The 15,997-nt window shown below is 46.0% G+C and overlaps 1 protein-coding gene across 2 annotated transcripts in view; it reads left to right on the forward strand.

Annotated features, from left to right (window-relative positions):
• Positions 1 to 15,997, forward strand: part of LOC146172856 (cGMP-inhibited 3',5'-cyclic phosphodiesterase 3A-like) — a 309,367-nt gene that overhangs the window by 138,032 nt on the left and 155,338 nt on the right. The window lies entirely within an intron of this gene.

Consider the following 15,997-nt stretch of genomic DNA (forward strand, 5'->3'; position numbering starts at 1 on the left):
TCACATAAGCCATCGATCCGTTTCCCCCTTATGAACTAAAACAGCTTGGAGGCCTCTAAGTGTGAACAAATTATCACAGTGATGTCAGCAGCCACTGTTGCTCTGGGAGTAGAGCCCGTACACTGAGTGTATGAAACGCAAGCCTGTAGTTAGCACTAAAGAGAAGGAAAATAGGACCTTGAGCCATCTACACCAAACCGAGCTTCAACGAAACAACACACTTTACCTATGTTACGGCTGCACTAGACTTCAGACTTGCGCGTGTGACTCTTCATTGAAACTAGTTGCAAAATACTCCCAAGTAATTTACTCCCCCCCCCCCCCCCCCCCTCATGGAGCGGTCCATGCTCTCTTCCTGCGTCCTTTTTCAGCGATTAAGATGTCTGAAATTAGGGACCAAGTAGCCAACTAGTTCGGTGAGTTATTTTCTGCCGAAATATTTCAGACAGGGGAGTGACCGGGCTTTAGAAGGAGGCAACAATCCAGAAGGCCTTTTGATTTTCGCGGTGAGCTGCCGACACGTGGCTGAGAGAGCCTCAATTAGATGGGCGTCTGTGAGCTTCCGACGTTGCACGTATTTCTCGTATATAGAAGTGCAATCCATGTCGCCAAGCACACGCAGCCATTGCCAATAACCTGGAGTATCGTCACGTTTTCATCTACTTTGCTGCTTTTGCACAGGGTGCGGAGGGTTCTAGCGAAAGTGGAGTAGATGAGGAAATCGATGGGGGAATGTGTGTGTGTGGGGGGGGGGGGGGGGGGAGGTTTCTCGCTACCAGCACGTCTCCAATTTTCGCCGGCTGCGCATTGGCACGCGGGCATCGCTTTGGTGAGAGCTGCAGCCAAAGCCTCGCTGGCACGCATCGTCTCGTCGTCCTCCATAAGTGCACTGCTGCCGTGCGCGGCTCAGTCGTAGGCTGGACGGCGGCGGTGTGAGGGATGCCGCGGATTGCCTCTCTTGCTCTAATGCGGCGCCGAATGATAGGAGGGTGTCCGGTCTAGATCAATACGCTCGAGCCCAGCAGGTAACCGTTTTTGGAAACCGCGTAGCACAGGGGTCTCTGTTTCATCGATCTGGGTTTGCGAACAAAAAATAAAATAAATGAATCCTTTCGCGTTTGCACTAAGCCCAACCCTCCGAAGTGTTCTGACAGCCATAAGTGCATGCAGCGCTTCCTGCGGGATAGGCGGCGTCGTATTTTGCAACCACAAACTTATAACTCTGTATAATATGACTTATACACTCTACTACAATTATATCTTTCTTTATTTTTATTTTTTTTCAAGTGACATCTTGCCACTTACCACGCTGGACTTGAACAAACTACTGTTGTCGTAAACGTATGGTGACCCCCTTAAGTCAATCACTGACATTCGAAAAAAAAAAAAAAGAATAGAAATGGAACTATCATATTATACCAGCCCTGCATTCGCTGGCTAAATATTGCGTATGATAGCAAGCGAGTCGCGAAGGGCTAATTATCAAGCATGAATTAATGAAAAAAAAAAAGCTTCATTGAGCGATCATGGGTGTGGATGTGTAGGTGGAGTACCTGGTACAAATCTCTATGGCCAGCTCTGGTGATCCGTGCTCGCATTGTGAGGTCCTGTTGAGCCTTGAGTCCAGAGCTGGATAGGGAAGCCTCCCACCCCTCAATAGTTGACACTGTGTTGCGGTCGCAATGTGGATAGTCTGGGGTGGGTGAATGCCTTCTTCTGATTCTTGTAGCCTGTGGCGCCGCCCCGCCATCTGGGAAGCGTGGCCTCGTCAAGCAGTGCATGATCTTTGCTATGTCACCTCGTACAACCTTCTTGTCTTGTCTGAAATAAGTTCGGAAATATATAAAGCTCCATACTATGTGGAAGGCCTCCCTTCTCCCCGCAGAGTTTGCATTTGAGGTCGCAGGACCCGGGGTGTAATAACCACGTTGAACTGCCGGATGAGCTGCAGGTTTCTCTCTCTAGGCAGTGCCATCTAACCTTCTTCGCTTTGAACAGCCCTTTGGCTGGGAGCGCATATTTTCTGCGAGAGTCTGCACTGTTGTAGCCTCTCCGCTTATGACGCCATAGGGCCAAGGCGGGGTGGGCAAGGAATGGAGGAGCCGACTCCAGGGGCGGGAGAGGTCGGAGAGCACCATGTGCCTACTCGTCTTCATTTGCGCATTGATGTCCCGTTATCCAGACGAGGCATTTCTCTGTGTACTGGTGGCCATGATTTTGCAGTATTCTGGCGGCCGGGTAGTTGTGGCAGGCAGTCATAGTATCCGTGATTATATTGGTTAAGTTTGCATGAGTGGCGGCCAAAGCAATGGCCAGCTCCTCCGCCGTTCCTGTACGCTACACAGTGCGGGGAAAAAAAAAAAAAGTGCCCACGTGAACGTAGTCATGCGTGAACAGAAAAATGCAGTGTGTACGCTGTCTCCCACTCTGTAGGGCGTCTTTTTGTTAGCTGTTTTCACCTTGCCTTTGCGAGTTTCACTTCGATACCTTTTTTTTTTTTTTTTTTTCTTGTGCCTGCTTTCCCGGCTTTTGCACTTCTAGACGCTCGCAGCGACATACGCGTTATCCATAGGTGCTCGCTGTAGGTGTTTATTTCCATCCACCGCTTGCACGGGCGTCATAGAAAAACCGAAATCTTCACTGCATGTCCGGAGGCGTAACTGATGGTCATCGAAAGATCCAAGCTGAGTCAAGACCAGCCGCAAATATTGCCGCTTCCCATTTTTTATGACCAGCGTTTGCTTTAAGACGCTTCCCTACACCCTTTCCATGCCTCCCCACCACCGTTTTATTTTTGCCGTTTACGCGTGTGTTCTTATTTTTCTTTTTATCCACCAGCTGGAATTGGTTCGCGCCGCCCAATCGTTCGCTCGTGCGCATAAACAACTGGGAACGAAAGCCGCGACGCTTCACGGACAAGCAAAACAGAAATGAAAGGCGGCAAATACGCTAGCTTTTCAGTGCAGTTTGCGCGTCGGCTTCTCGATTTGACGCTCGAATGCGGCATATGTTCTGCTTCTGGGGGAATAACGAAGAAGGAAGGGCTGTGCCATCATTTCATTTCTTTTTTTTTTCCTAAACTAGGTGCAGCCTGCCTCTTTGAGCGTCTGACAATTTCACCTGAAGCAGCTGTTCGTTGTGAAAACAGGCAAGCTATCGACGTCTCGTGCGTACTGAAAAAAAGAAATACTCGATAAAAGGGGATGGTTTTAATGGCTTTTTTTTTTTCTTTTAGATTCTCTCCTTGCGATTTGCACTGGCTGTGGTGGCGCAATGGCCGAGACGTTCTTCTTATTGGCTCCAATTCGCGGCTTCTATTCAGCTATATCGTCCCGTATCTATGAAGGAGATGTGGAAAATGACATATGAATGCAAGTGGGCAACGGGTACACAAGGTGTGGTACAACCTTACATCTCTCTTCGTCGCATTCGTGGAGGGGAAAAACTTTAATTGTCATTCTTGTTCACTTCGCATTTTGCAACCCTCTTCATTCAGTGCTCGCCTGAAATTATGCGAGCATTATCAACACCGTAATAAAGCCCCCCTCCCGCCTTTTTTCTTTCTTATGAATAGACCTTCGCATTAACGGAGGGCGCTTAGAATCGAGTCTACTTTACATTCTGCGTACTTAATGTTTGTTTTATTTCTTAAACAGGGTCGTCAGAACACGAGGGTTCCTAGAATCGCGGGGCTGTTTATTTTGCCGTTAATACCGTGCATGGAGAAAGAAGATTCACAACGCGCTGACTCATCACCTAAAAGATGTATGCTTTCAGCTTAAGTGGCGCTAGCCGTACCCTTATTCGAAGCCTCTGGAGATCCGTGTCTTCTCTCTGCTAGGCCAGAAATAATGAGCGCGTTGCGGATGATGCTGATATGTGCGATAATGGAAGCAGGGGGGGGGGGGAAGAGAGGATTGTACTTTCGTCGAAGCCGATCAAATCCGCCTCCTCCTATAGCGCTCGCTTTCGTTCGCTGATTTGGTTGCCGAGCACTTGCTCGCTCGCGCAGCAACGTCCCTTAGCGCAGTCGTCTTTTTCGGGCACAGAAAATTGATCGACGGAATTTTTTCGCCGCTGTGATGGAGATTAGCGGGGCTGGGACACCAACCAATTCGTTATATGCGTCAATGTGGTGTCCCGCATTCGCTCTTGCGGCTCTACTTTTATGTGTGCGCCTTGAAATGGTAGCATGCGTTTAGTATTGACGTGCGCCTATTGAGTTAAAGCGCTGTCGAACTCAGTCGCAATGGAACAATACGTAGAACGAGGGATAAAAGGCGAAGCTAAAGAGGTCAAGAACTATATCATATGAATACCAATAGCTAAGGGCAGAAAATTTCTCATAGGTAACGGTTGGTGAAAATAAAGAGGCAACAGCCATTGAGAATATCCAGGTACTTTCTTTTTATTCAAGGATGTTTGAAGCATTTCACTATTTTAGTGAGCCTAACGGCCTAATGAAGAGAACGAGCTGTAGCTTATTGTCTTTGAGTAACCGATGCAATTCAGGCTGAGAACAATTTATACTTGAAATAGAAAGTAAAAGATACTTTGAACGTAGGCATAAGAATTGCTCTATCGAACAAAGTTTCAGCGAAACAGGACAGTTAAATAAATAGTAATCGCGATATTTTCTCATTCTGTCTTTGAATCCTGTGAAAATTACGGCTGAAAACGACAAAAACTTGGGGGGCGTATCCTACAAAGCCGAGATTAGCTAAAAATTGATCGTGTCAATAATTGTTCAGCGATTAAATCAAACCAAAGCGTATCTACTGTCTCAGAAGAGCACCGCCTTCCGAAGGTTTCAGTAGTAGTCTCGTTACCAAGCGCTTGGTAGCTACCGAGCCTGCAGGAACAGACGTCGTGCGAATCACGTTGTTCAGGGCCGCATTTCAGCTCCGGATAAATGTCCCATGTCCGTCAAAAAAATATATATATACAGGATTGCACTCAAGTCTACTTAAGAGCGGAAATGCGTAAGCGTTTTCCTTCCATCAGCAAGCATCACTATCACTTACCACATCGTCATCGTCACTATCATCATCATCATCATCGTCATCCCTTACTACCGTCGTCATCGCCAATCATCATCCTCGTTGTCATTAACTACATTATCATGGTCACTATCATCATCATCATCATCATCATCATCATCATCATCATCATCATCATCATCATCATCATCATCATCATCATCATCATCACAATCTCTAAGTACATTCCTCATCGCCACTATCATCATCATTATCACTAACTACTGTCGTCGTCGTCGTAGACATGGGGAATTACGGTTGGTTTCTCACGAGCCCGACATGGAGTTGTGGTTTGCTCGCTTTGCTAAGGATCACAAAGAGAGTGCTTCGATTTCCGGTGTAGGTTCGATTTTGTTCTTCTTAAGTGTCAGTTCGTGTAGACATTTTTGCCGACAGATTTCTCCAACGTGTCCGTCACGTCGATGTGTGTAGATTTTTATGATTCGTATGAGTTACGCGAAAAACAATGTGCAAAATACTTATGAATTTACGAGACGCACAGAAGACATACGGAGTTATTGGAAGCCGCGTTCTATATAACACTGCTTTTACTAGAGTTTCGGAAAACATGCGACGCTTCGAACGTTCTCCGGCTGGCAACCCTCTATATACTCCCTTCTACCTCACTCTTTTGGCGCAGTCGCTCTTTTAACGCTTCCCATCGACGTATAGTGCGTTGTCCGCATGACCACTGCTCATTTGCATCCGCTCGCGCTAGCCTCCTCCACCGCTCCTCCTCCAACACCTCATCGCCGAGGTAACTAAGCACTCCAGGCACGTCTCATCGCTCAGCGTGCCTTCACACTCTCCGCCCCACTTGCCCATTCATTAGTGTCAGCGAACAGCGCTCGGTTGCCTGCGAGTCGTCGGTCCCTGGAGTTCTTTAGAAGGAGCGCACGCGCGCGTCCGGCCGACGGTGCGTTGAGTTTAAGCGGTACGATGGCGCGGCGTTCGGAGGAGGCGGACGTGCAGAGTAAAGGAGCATCGCGCGCCTTGCTCGAGAGACAAGCCAGCTATTGTTCGATGGTGGCGGTGACTGAGAAGCTGGTCTTTCGGAACGCTCCGCGTCGCTCACCAGTCCTCGCGCACCGGACTCTTTCGCTCTTCCAGAAACGCACTGGAGTTTCGGGAGTTGTTCCGCTGGTCCCACGAGTGTTTATTTGTTAGTCCTCTTTTCGCTGGTTTTCACCTTCAACTACGCACCAACTGGCCCAACAAGCTACGCTTTTTTCTTGGTGGTTTCTAGGGATGGCTCAGCGTTCAGCGTCCCGTCGGCGTTCGTAGGCGGAGACTAAACCCACCGGACGGTTATCGCAGTGTAAGCCCAGGTCCATGCTACAACCGGCTGCAGTGGCGACTGGAAATTAGCATTCTCTGTTCGTCTGCTATTATGGAGGGCGCCCGATATCGCGCTGCTCTCTCTCGGGATGTCACTGTGTCTCATCAATTCAGCGTGGTGTCTTGTGATGACACGTTAGAACGACTCCGCATCGCCGCGGGTGGTTCGAGTTTTCGATATATCCCATCGATTTTTTTTGGCCGTCATAAATAGGTGACGCAAGCGCTGAAGCATTTTGTTAGCCAGCTTTAGCTGCGTGCAGAAAATGTCCGCCATAATAATCAGTAATTTCACTCAGAATCAATCTGAAATGTCTAAGTTTCTCATAATTATAAATTTGAAATATTTACATGCAGGTACACGTTCCTGGCTACAGGCGACCAATATATGGCATTATATTTTCTGAGTGTATGCGAAAGTTGGACGCAACTACAACGATAACCGGACCCATACCCATGAAGTCTCCTTATGGCAGTGGCTATGAAGTCGTCTTCACGGGTACTGCCCCAAGTTCTTGGAGTAGACCTTAGGCGAATGACACCTCCTGTTTGGTATATCCGGATGATCCCATAGAAGAACAGGTACACCTTCTTACAGCGCCTTCGGTGATTGAGTCGTATTAAACAAACATTGAAGCCTCTGCGATGTAGGCGAGCGGTCGAATTATATTGCGTCATCGCGTTTTCTCAGAGTACTATAAGTGATCTCATTGGACTCAAAGCGTGAACAACCAACATTTTATCGGTTGATTTATTTTTACTTTAAAACGCTTCGGATTTGTCCTCACTCATTGTTGCGGAAAAGTTGTTTGTAGCGCACGTTGAAAATGATTACAAGGCGCTGTCTATCCATTTCGCAAAATGAAACCATGAAGTTAACGAAAACTCTTAATTAAGGTTAGTGGGAGCTCCAAAACCTTGTGATTAGCTGCTGTTCAGATAACAAAAATAGCTGAAGGGACGCCCGGGCCCATGATACAAGCGTAAGAAAACTGCAGTCTTTTTGCTCTCTTCCTGGGTGAAGCAGGGATGATAGTGGTAGGTATATATCCATAGGCGAAACTTCTCCTTCATGCTAGCAGCCCTGGACGACTCGTATGCATAGGGTGCAGATTCTGCATGATCGACTCCTCCATTGATGAGACCATTCCAAGCACGCTCTCTGTATCAAGTGAACGCTGGAGTTATAATGCGCTCGCCCTAAGACTCCCAACCCTGCATTTCGCAGATATATTTGAACGTGCTGAACTGGAAGAGTTATCATGTCGTCGTAAACACGCTCGGTTAACACTTTTCCGTAAGCTTTGTCACCATCCACTACCGCGCAGTGATTTATTTCAGTCACCTGATGTCATTTTTCCACGACTTGATCATACCTTCAAAGTTAAACGCACAAAGTGTCATTTATGATCTTATGCCAATTCATTCATACCTCGCACTATCATTGAATGGAATAACTTGCCATCGCACATCGCTGCAGAAGCTAACATAAAAAAATTCCAAGAGCTACTTCGCTGTGACGGAAATGTGTACAATATTTTGCTGTTGTTTTTCTTTCCTCTTTTGATGTTATATTTAATGTTTGTTATTGTAATTGTTGCTCATTGCATCGTGTTTTTTTACAAGTTTATCTCCTCCCCCCGCCCCCTAATGTAATACCTTGCTTTGGAGGGCATTTAGGGGTAACCTGAATAAATAAATAAATAAATAAATAAATAAATAAATAAATAAATAAATAAATAAATAAATAAATAAATAAATAAATAAATAAATAAATAAATAAATAAATAAATAAATAAATAAATAAATAAATAAATAAATAAATAAATAAATAAATATTTGCTTGCCTTTCTAGGCTTATCTCTGAGGCCTTGAAAAGTGGAGAAGCATCCGGCCCGATCGCTACAGAGGCGGAGGTTGCGCCTCGCACGTGGCCTACAGAGGGCGGGGAAGACATTCGAACCGTGTTTCTCGTTTGAGGGCGCGCCGGCATGACTGACGTGGGCCCAAATGGCACATCGTAATATGGCTAAGCAGCGCTAACCTACGTATAGTTCGCATTTGGTTAACCGCGCAAGTCAAGTCACCTGTAATTTTCTTCTTCTTTTTTTTTTTTTTTTGCTCCAAACCTACTACGACGTATTCAACGTTGGCTTGGTCATTCCCTCTAGAGAACTAGGTAACGCCCGTCGTCCACCCATCCCCAAATAAGAATCGGTGCAATGTAGAGAAAACTACCTGTAGAAATTTGCCCCTGGCTTCTCAAAGGGACGCACAAGCACACAGTCGATAAAACGCCTTCTCTCGGTACCCACATCGCGCATCGCATACCACTCGTTTTCTTCTCGCTCGGTTTTCGGAACACAATGCACTGAGCTGCGCTTCTCTGTCCCTGCTCATTCGCAAGCAGCACAGAGCAAAGAGAGATTGCTTTCAAGCGGCCGAGTGGTACCCCGGTTCCGGCTGGCAAATGCGGCCGTGCTTTCAAGCCGCCTCAACGAACAGGGTAAAAAAGGAAGTTGGGAGGCGAGGCAAAACGAATGACCGCACACGCTCGTTCTCCTCAGTTAGAAGGGAAAAAGAGGGGGCGGTCAGTTTGCCCGATCCAGCAGTGGGAGGGAAGCCAGGCGCTGAAACGCTCTGCGATGCCTGCGAGGTTCGCTTTCTATCGCGGCGCCTCTGCGTCGCTTTGCGCACAAACATAGCACTCAAACGCGCACAAATAAGCGCAGGAACGTGCCGCGGAAGCAACAAACGGCAATAGCTTGCAACGGAGTGAGTGAGTCGACCGATATCGTGCTGGCGACGACGGCCGCCGCGTAGAGCGAGCGCGCCTCTTTTGAGTAGCCGGCGATGTGCGGCGCTGCGCTCGCTCTCTGCGGGGCGCTTTGATTGGATAGCTTTTGTACGCTCGTCGTAGGCGTTCTTGCTCTCGCCTGTTCTGCTCTCCGGATCGGCTTCTTTTCGAAACGATTAATAAAGTACAACTGTGCAAGCTACCTTTTCTACCGGCCGCTGCTCATGTCTTTTTTTCTTCCTCTTCCTTTTTTCCTTTTTTCCTTTCTTTCTTTCTTTCTTTCTTTCTTTCTTTCTTTCTTTCTTTCTTTCTTTCTTTCTTTCTTTCTTTCTTTCTTTCTTTCCTTCTTTCTTTCTTTCTTTCTTTCTTTCTTTCTTTCTTTCTTTCTTTCTTTCTTTCTTTCTTTCTTTCTTTCTTTCGTCAGCATGCGTCACGATAAATGTTTGTCATTCTGGCCGTTGTAGAAGTTGAAGTCGAAAGTTTATTTTCGAATCAAAAAACAACATAAAAGAATATACAGCGAGAGGTCCCATGGTACAAGACCGCAGGTGGGACCCCCCATGGTAATAGATTTCGATAGGCAACATAAAGAATAATATTACTTTAAGAAAATTTATGAATCAACACTGCAAATAAATAACGAAATACATAGTAAAGAGTTGATTGCCGACAGATTTAGATACAAAATAGAATACAGAAAAAGGTACAAAAACAAATAATTTTTTTTTTAATTTCAACTTGAACAAAGGAAGTGTATTAGTTTGCTTAATGTCAAAATTCAAAGAATTCCAAAATGATATGGACGAAAATTGAAGGCATTGTTTCTCGTAGTTAGTACTGACCTTAGGTAGTAGAAAATTATTACGTAGAGCGAACTGCGTAACGCTGTTGTTTTTGATCGTGCCGGGGGTAAAAATGCTAAATGGGAGCTGATGGTGAAGAATGTTTGCAGCAGGGCATCTCTATTTTCTATATTTTCCCGCCCCTTGCAACCTAATTTGCCTGTTATTTTCTTTCGCACTAATTATTCATTGATCAGAGACTTGATTTCTTTAGAGAACTTTTGCTGTTAATGCTTTAATTTCACCTACACCGAGAAAGTAGTTAGTATGTTGCTTCGGTTATCACCAGAGATATCACCAAAGCCTTATCTCGCAATGGGTTTAAAATGCCATCAAAGTATTTATCGCCATTTCCTTGTTTATTTCCGCCTCTCATTTTTTTATACATTCAGTGAACGTAAATTAAAAGCGGATGTAATTGCGGTGACGTTGTGCACCATGGATCGGAAATCTTTATTGCATGGTGAAATGGTCTATAATTTCCTTGCAGCTTGGTTGGTCGTCACGCTTTCCCGGCTTGCCGCTACTAATTTTTCATTGGCAGGTCTTAGATTGAAAACCCGCTAACCTCTATATTTCGTCATTTGCAAGAAGGTGCATATCTCCTCACATAGTAATGGCCACTTTACCCGTATCACTGTCACTGTTGCAGTTAATGCAGTTAATTAGATTTGCAAGTGTATAGCCCAGCCGCATATTTTGTCACTTTTCTTCAGATCTCCATTGCACATTAGGCTGATGCTCTCTAATTCTCGTTAAATTTTATTAGCGCGCATTAAAATCAAATTCGTGTCTTTGCGTTCACGTTATTCCAAGCAATCTCCAAATCTTCTCGGTCGGTTCCAGCGTTTTTCTCGAACTTATCCTTGAACTCCTCCTGGGAGTCAAAAAGGAACGCGTCGAGAAATAATTACAGAGCGCCAGAGCCAACTTTTTTTCCTGCATCGGCGCCGTCATATTTCAATTCTGCGGAAATAATTACTTTCCGGAACGTTTCTGTCGCCCTAGCTCTTAAGCTGCTGATGTAGCAGCTTCCAATCTTCGTTCTTCTCCCCATTTTGTATTTCCCTCAACATTATTGTGCTTCGGCGAAGCAATGGCTGGTCGGTGCGTACGACCCGCCCGGTCATCGCTTGAAAAGCCACGGCAGGCGCAAAACAAGAACGAAGACCAACCGCACCGGAATTGGGATGAAACTAAATTGATAATAGCCGTGACAAAAAAAAAAAAAAAACAGAAAGAAAAGTTGACGAAAAAAACGAGGACTTGAAGAGATATGCTTGCAGGTTACAGTAACAAAGTTAGAAGAAAAGGAGGCGAAGGAAAGTGATGAAAAACGAAACAAAACATAAAAGAATTATTGTGAGTAGTTGGAAAGGTATAATAGCAAGTGCCTAGGTTGTGGGTTATAAATATTAGTATCAAGTTAAAAAAAAATGTTTCCTCCGCGGTGGTGAGGCGGTTTTCTTCTAACAAGTTATCGATCAGGGGTTGGCTTGCTCAGTTTGGAAGTCATTTCCTGGCGAAAAGGCATTATCGAAAACGCGTGAGGCCGTAGGTCCGTTCCGTACACTCACGCTTGGCCGCTGCTCCCGGCGGCCAACCATGAGCAAAGGCCTCCTTAGCTAAAGCGTGTCAGCTCTTTGTGACATTACTGCCCCTCTTCTCTTAAAAAAAGAAAAAAAGAAAGAAAGAAGAAAAAGAACAGCTCGATAGCAGAGGTGAGGATTTGAGGTTTGGAGAGGGACACTACTGGGGACAAAAGCACTCTCCATCGCCGCTCTCGTCTGCCGAGAGAAGGCGCTCTGTCGGAGCGGGACCAACCGGCAGGTTACTAAAGTTACCTCCACCACCTCTGCGTACTTTCTGCCATCCCTTTTTTCTCCCCATTTTCTCCTCTTCTTTTTTCACTTCCGGTGGGGTGAGTTTGGGGGAGCGAGATATCGTTCGCCAAGTGCAGGCACGGTTTGAAGAAAAGCCAAACATTGAAATCATCTTGAAAGCCAAGAGACGAAGACAAAAAAAAAAAAAAAAAAAAAACAGCGAGGAATATGCTGGTGCAGAAACCGAGATTTAAGAAGTCGGCGTTTTCGTCGAAAATTGAGCTGCGTCGATGATGATGGGAATAGTTCGCTCACACGTAGGCGCACTCGAGTAACGTCCGGTCGTTTTTCACAAATGACTTTCGTGCTCTGTGCTTGTGTCGCTCATTTGGTGGATATCAAGAATTACGCACCGGGTTAAGTGGAGAGATATGGGAGAGGCCTTCGCCCTGCAGTGGGTATAATCAGGCTGATGATGATGATGATGATGAAGAATTTACGCGTACAAGGGAAGGGTGTCTTTCATGAATGATCTGCCGTTTCGACAGGTGGTTTTCGACCACATCTGCTGAAACTTTCGATTTAGGCTTGGCGCATGTCTTCAGCAGCCAGCGACACTGTAATATGGTTAATGCGAAGTCGCATAATCGTAAATTCTGACCAATCCTAATTGATGTTCCAACTATTCGGGCAGTTCGAGCTTTCTTATTAGGCGTTCTTTCTGGGGCCTTTGAAATTATTAGCGGTCTACAGTTTTCAGCGCATGATGCTGTAAGCGCACAGGCATGCAGAAATATTGGCTATATATTCTTAAAATATTATTTTCCTTTATATCCTATTCTGACGTGCATCTTGCTCCAACCCTTGTACTAAATGGGCGATGGTAACTCTTCAAGCTGCTCAAAATAACAGTTTTTCTTTCCCCTCCCTCCATATCTCACTTAAGCGTGAAAATAGATAATTAATTTGATTTTAGATAATTCACCCCGTCAACATATCAAGCACATCAAATTTCTCCCTTTGATCCAAGTTCCATCTGATTCGACAAATTGTCGCACCATTTCGTGTTTGAATTATCAATTGTCTACTCTATCTGCCGAAGCGTACACTCTTGGTGTAACGCATACTAGCCACAGAAGAAGAGCAAATAGTAATTATACCCCCCCCCCCTCATTCTCTGCCAAAACAGTCATATCAGGGCTGTTGCACGTCCTCGTTTTAAGCCGTCGAGAGCCGCCATTTTATGGCTCTTATCGAAAATCGCCCCGCCGCAGAAACTACAGCAAGGCTAGGCGTGCAGATAAATTATCCTAGAAACGTAGCTCCCACAGGTGCCTGTGGCCTGAGTTTTGTGTGGCATGACAGAACCCCGCATCTACCTTTGATCCTGATAACAACCGGATGCGTACACAGCCAGCACAAGCCATGATACCAATACTGGTACGAGGATGACAATGATCCGGCTCAATGTATGGCCGGGCATTGCCAACAAACTCCCAATATTGGGCCCGTGTATAGTTCTTGGGTACGCTGCTGTCCCTTCACGTTAAGGCGCCGTTGCGTGGTGACCAGTCTAATATTTTCTTTCACGGTCCATAGATGAACGCTAGCCGCCTCCAAGACCATAGATCAATCACGGCACTCATCCCTTCCGTCTTGCTGAAACGCTGGCGGTGCGGCGAATCGATCGTGAGGCCTGCTAGTGTCACGGTCTTTTGCCGAGGCCTCAAACGGGCTGGCGGCATGCGACCGATAAATGCGGAAGCATCGCGGAGCACACCCTTTTGTCCTGAACCGGAAATGACGTCTTGCAATGCCACAGTAACTGGTCCCACGAGCAAGTGAAAGCGGGGATAAGGCAGTGCTTGAGCATCAGTTAGGAGACGAGGCCGAGGGAATGCGCGGAAAAAGAAAGGAAAACTTGCTTGACGGATCGAGTGCAGTGACAATGGCTGCGCTTAATCGCCACGAAGCAGGGACCGATATCTGAATGTATCCGATCCAATCTAATCAATTTATTCATTTGACTGTCTATCTTTCTGTGTCTCTCTTTCACCCGTGCATGCATTTAACCATTGAGCAACAGCCCCTGCATACTTCTCTCCATATAAGCTCTCTAACCTTACTTGTCGCAATGGTTCTATGTCATACCACGAAAATTTTCGAGGCAAAAGCCCTTTCGCTGCAATCTCGAATCGACGCTGTCCTCCCGCCGCATGACGAGAGTGTGTGTCCTCTCCGTTATTATGCGACGCCTTTCGTAATCAAAGCACTGGGTACGCCCTCGCGACCTCCGTCGTCCAGCACCAATGAAGATAGGTCCGACGGGTGGCGTAAAGTGCGCCGAGAGGAGGAGGGGGGGGGGGGGGGGTGCAGTGTGGTGCACGCACTACGACGTGACCAGAGTTCACACAGCCCTCCCCGATCGAGAACGCACAGCTCTTCCCCACACACTCATCCTCCTCCCCGCGGTGCTGTCGCTGTGAGGAACGTTCCCTGAAGCGGCGCCTATACTTCCCCAGCGTCACACGCGTTGGGGGAACGCCACCGCAGCAGCAGGCTAGCGAGAGCAGCGGCGCCGGAGGTTCGGTGATTTATCCCCACTCGTCGCACTCGACGCTAAAAGCGCGCAGTGATATTTGGGGAACGTGACCCCAGGGCACGTTCGAAGGCTTTGGCGCGCTTAGAAAGGCACAGGGTGACGTAACGCTGTCGATCCAACCCCCCTCCCCCCCTCTTGTTTTTTGCTCCTGTTGCGGCAGAAGCTTTATTGGAATGGGGAAAGAAAAAACGCCAAAAGGATGACGCGAAAGGAAGCCCACTTAAACGCCTGCCGAGCGTTAAGCTCCCGCTGAAGCGTTTGTAGTGGAGAAAACAAACACGGATCGGTACAGATGCTTCTGCCGCGCCCAACGTTTTTCATCAGACAATCAAAAGGCTCACAGTGCGCTGTTGTAAACAGGCAATAGAAACTCAAAGTATGTGGTAAGTGCTTTTCGCTTGTCTCAATATTTTGTATCACTCGCTAGAACTTGCTGCCTTTGCACGTATATCATGTGGACAGAATTGAAAGTGGCTCGCTCGAGTACGCAGAAGCTGAGAGGTGAGCCCTTTGCACATTTTGAGCGATGATTTTTATCGGGAATCGCTTTGTTTGTTGTTCGCACTATGTGGATTGTTTTCACTTGCTCTGGGTATGCACCTTCACACTTGCTCTGCCATCTGCTGTGGAGACGCCAATATAGTTTTGTGTGGAAAATTTACTTAACGTATAATATTTAACGTTAATCTTCACGGGAAATCAAGAATGCTAGTAAGGAGCATGAGCCAATGTCCGCGAATCAGTCACATAAAAAAGTCCCGTATTAAAGCCTTTAGTTTGGGTTTCAAAAGCTGCGCCTTAGCTGCAATGTCAAAAAAATATATATGTTTTGCTGCCAAATGAACCTAACTAAAACTGTTATAATGTCTGTGTCATCTTTTATCTCCCATCTAAAATATACACTGCCCGATCGCAAAAGCAGGAATAGCCGGTTATATTTTGATGTGGTTCGAGCGAATTCAAACTTCTCATGACTTCAGGAATGCCATTGCCTACCGAAACCGAAAGTAAAACAGTAGCGTCTCACGTAGAATACTCTGTCTACGTGAGACGCTAAAAAAAAAAAGAGACAAAAAAAAAGATAGCTTTCCGGTCGTCTTTCCCCCCAACAACCTGTACTTATTGAAAATTAAAAAATAAAACTATTTCTGTTGTTATCATTTATCTTGCCGAGGTTTAACTGGGCTTCAGTTAGTCGCCTATTTAGTTTCTGTGAAGCTTATAATATTTTAATAAAAGCTTAATGTTTGCTGAGCTTCTTTGTTAAAATGTCTGAAAGCTCTTAACCTCTTAGTCAGCAGGTAGCCTGTCGCCTACAGGGTAACTGAGTATCGTTTAAATCGAGTCAGCAGAACCATAATAACTGGCGAGTCAATCGAATAACACATAATAATGTTCGACAATAATTTCTCCGGAGCTTACTTTCTTCGTGGAAGGCTCAACAAGATTCTTAATATAGTGTTAGATGAGCACCCTGTGTGTTGTATTTCTATAAAACCAACTTCAAGATTTAAAATACCGGCTCTAAGTGGGAAAAATGACTTCCCGACAATTAA

Source organism: Amblyomma maculatum, chromosome 11, assembly GCF_055883805.1.
Source record: "Amblyomma maculatum isolate TAMU_Amacu chromosome 11, ASM5588380v1, whole genome shotgun sequence".
NCBI classification, from domain to species: domain Eukaryota; kingdom Metazoa; phylum Arthropoda; class Arachnida; order Ixodida; family Ixodidae; genus Amblyomma; species Amblyomma maculatum.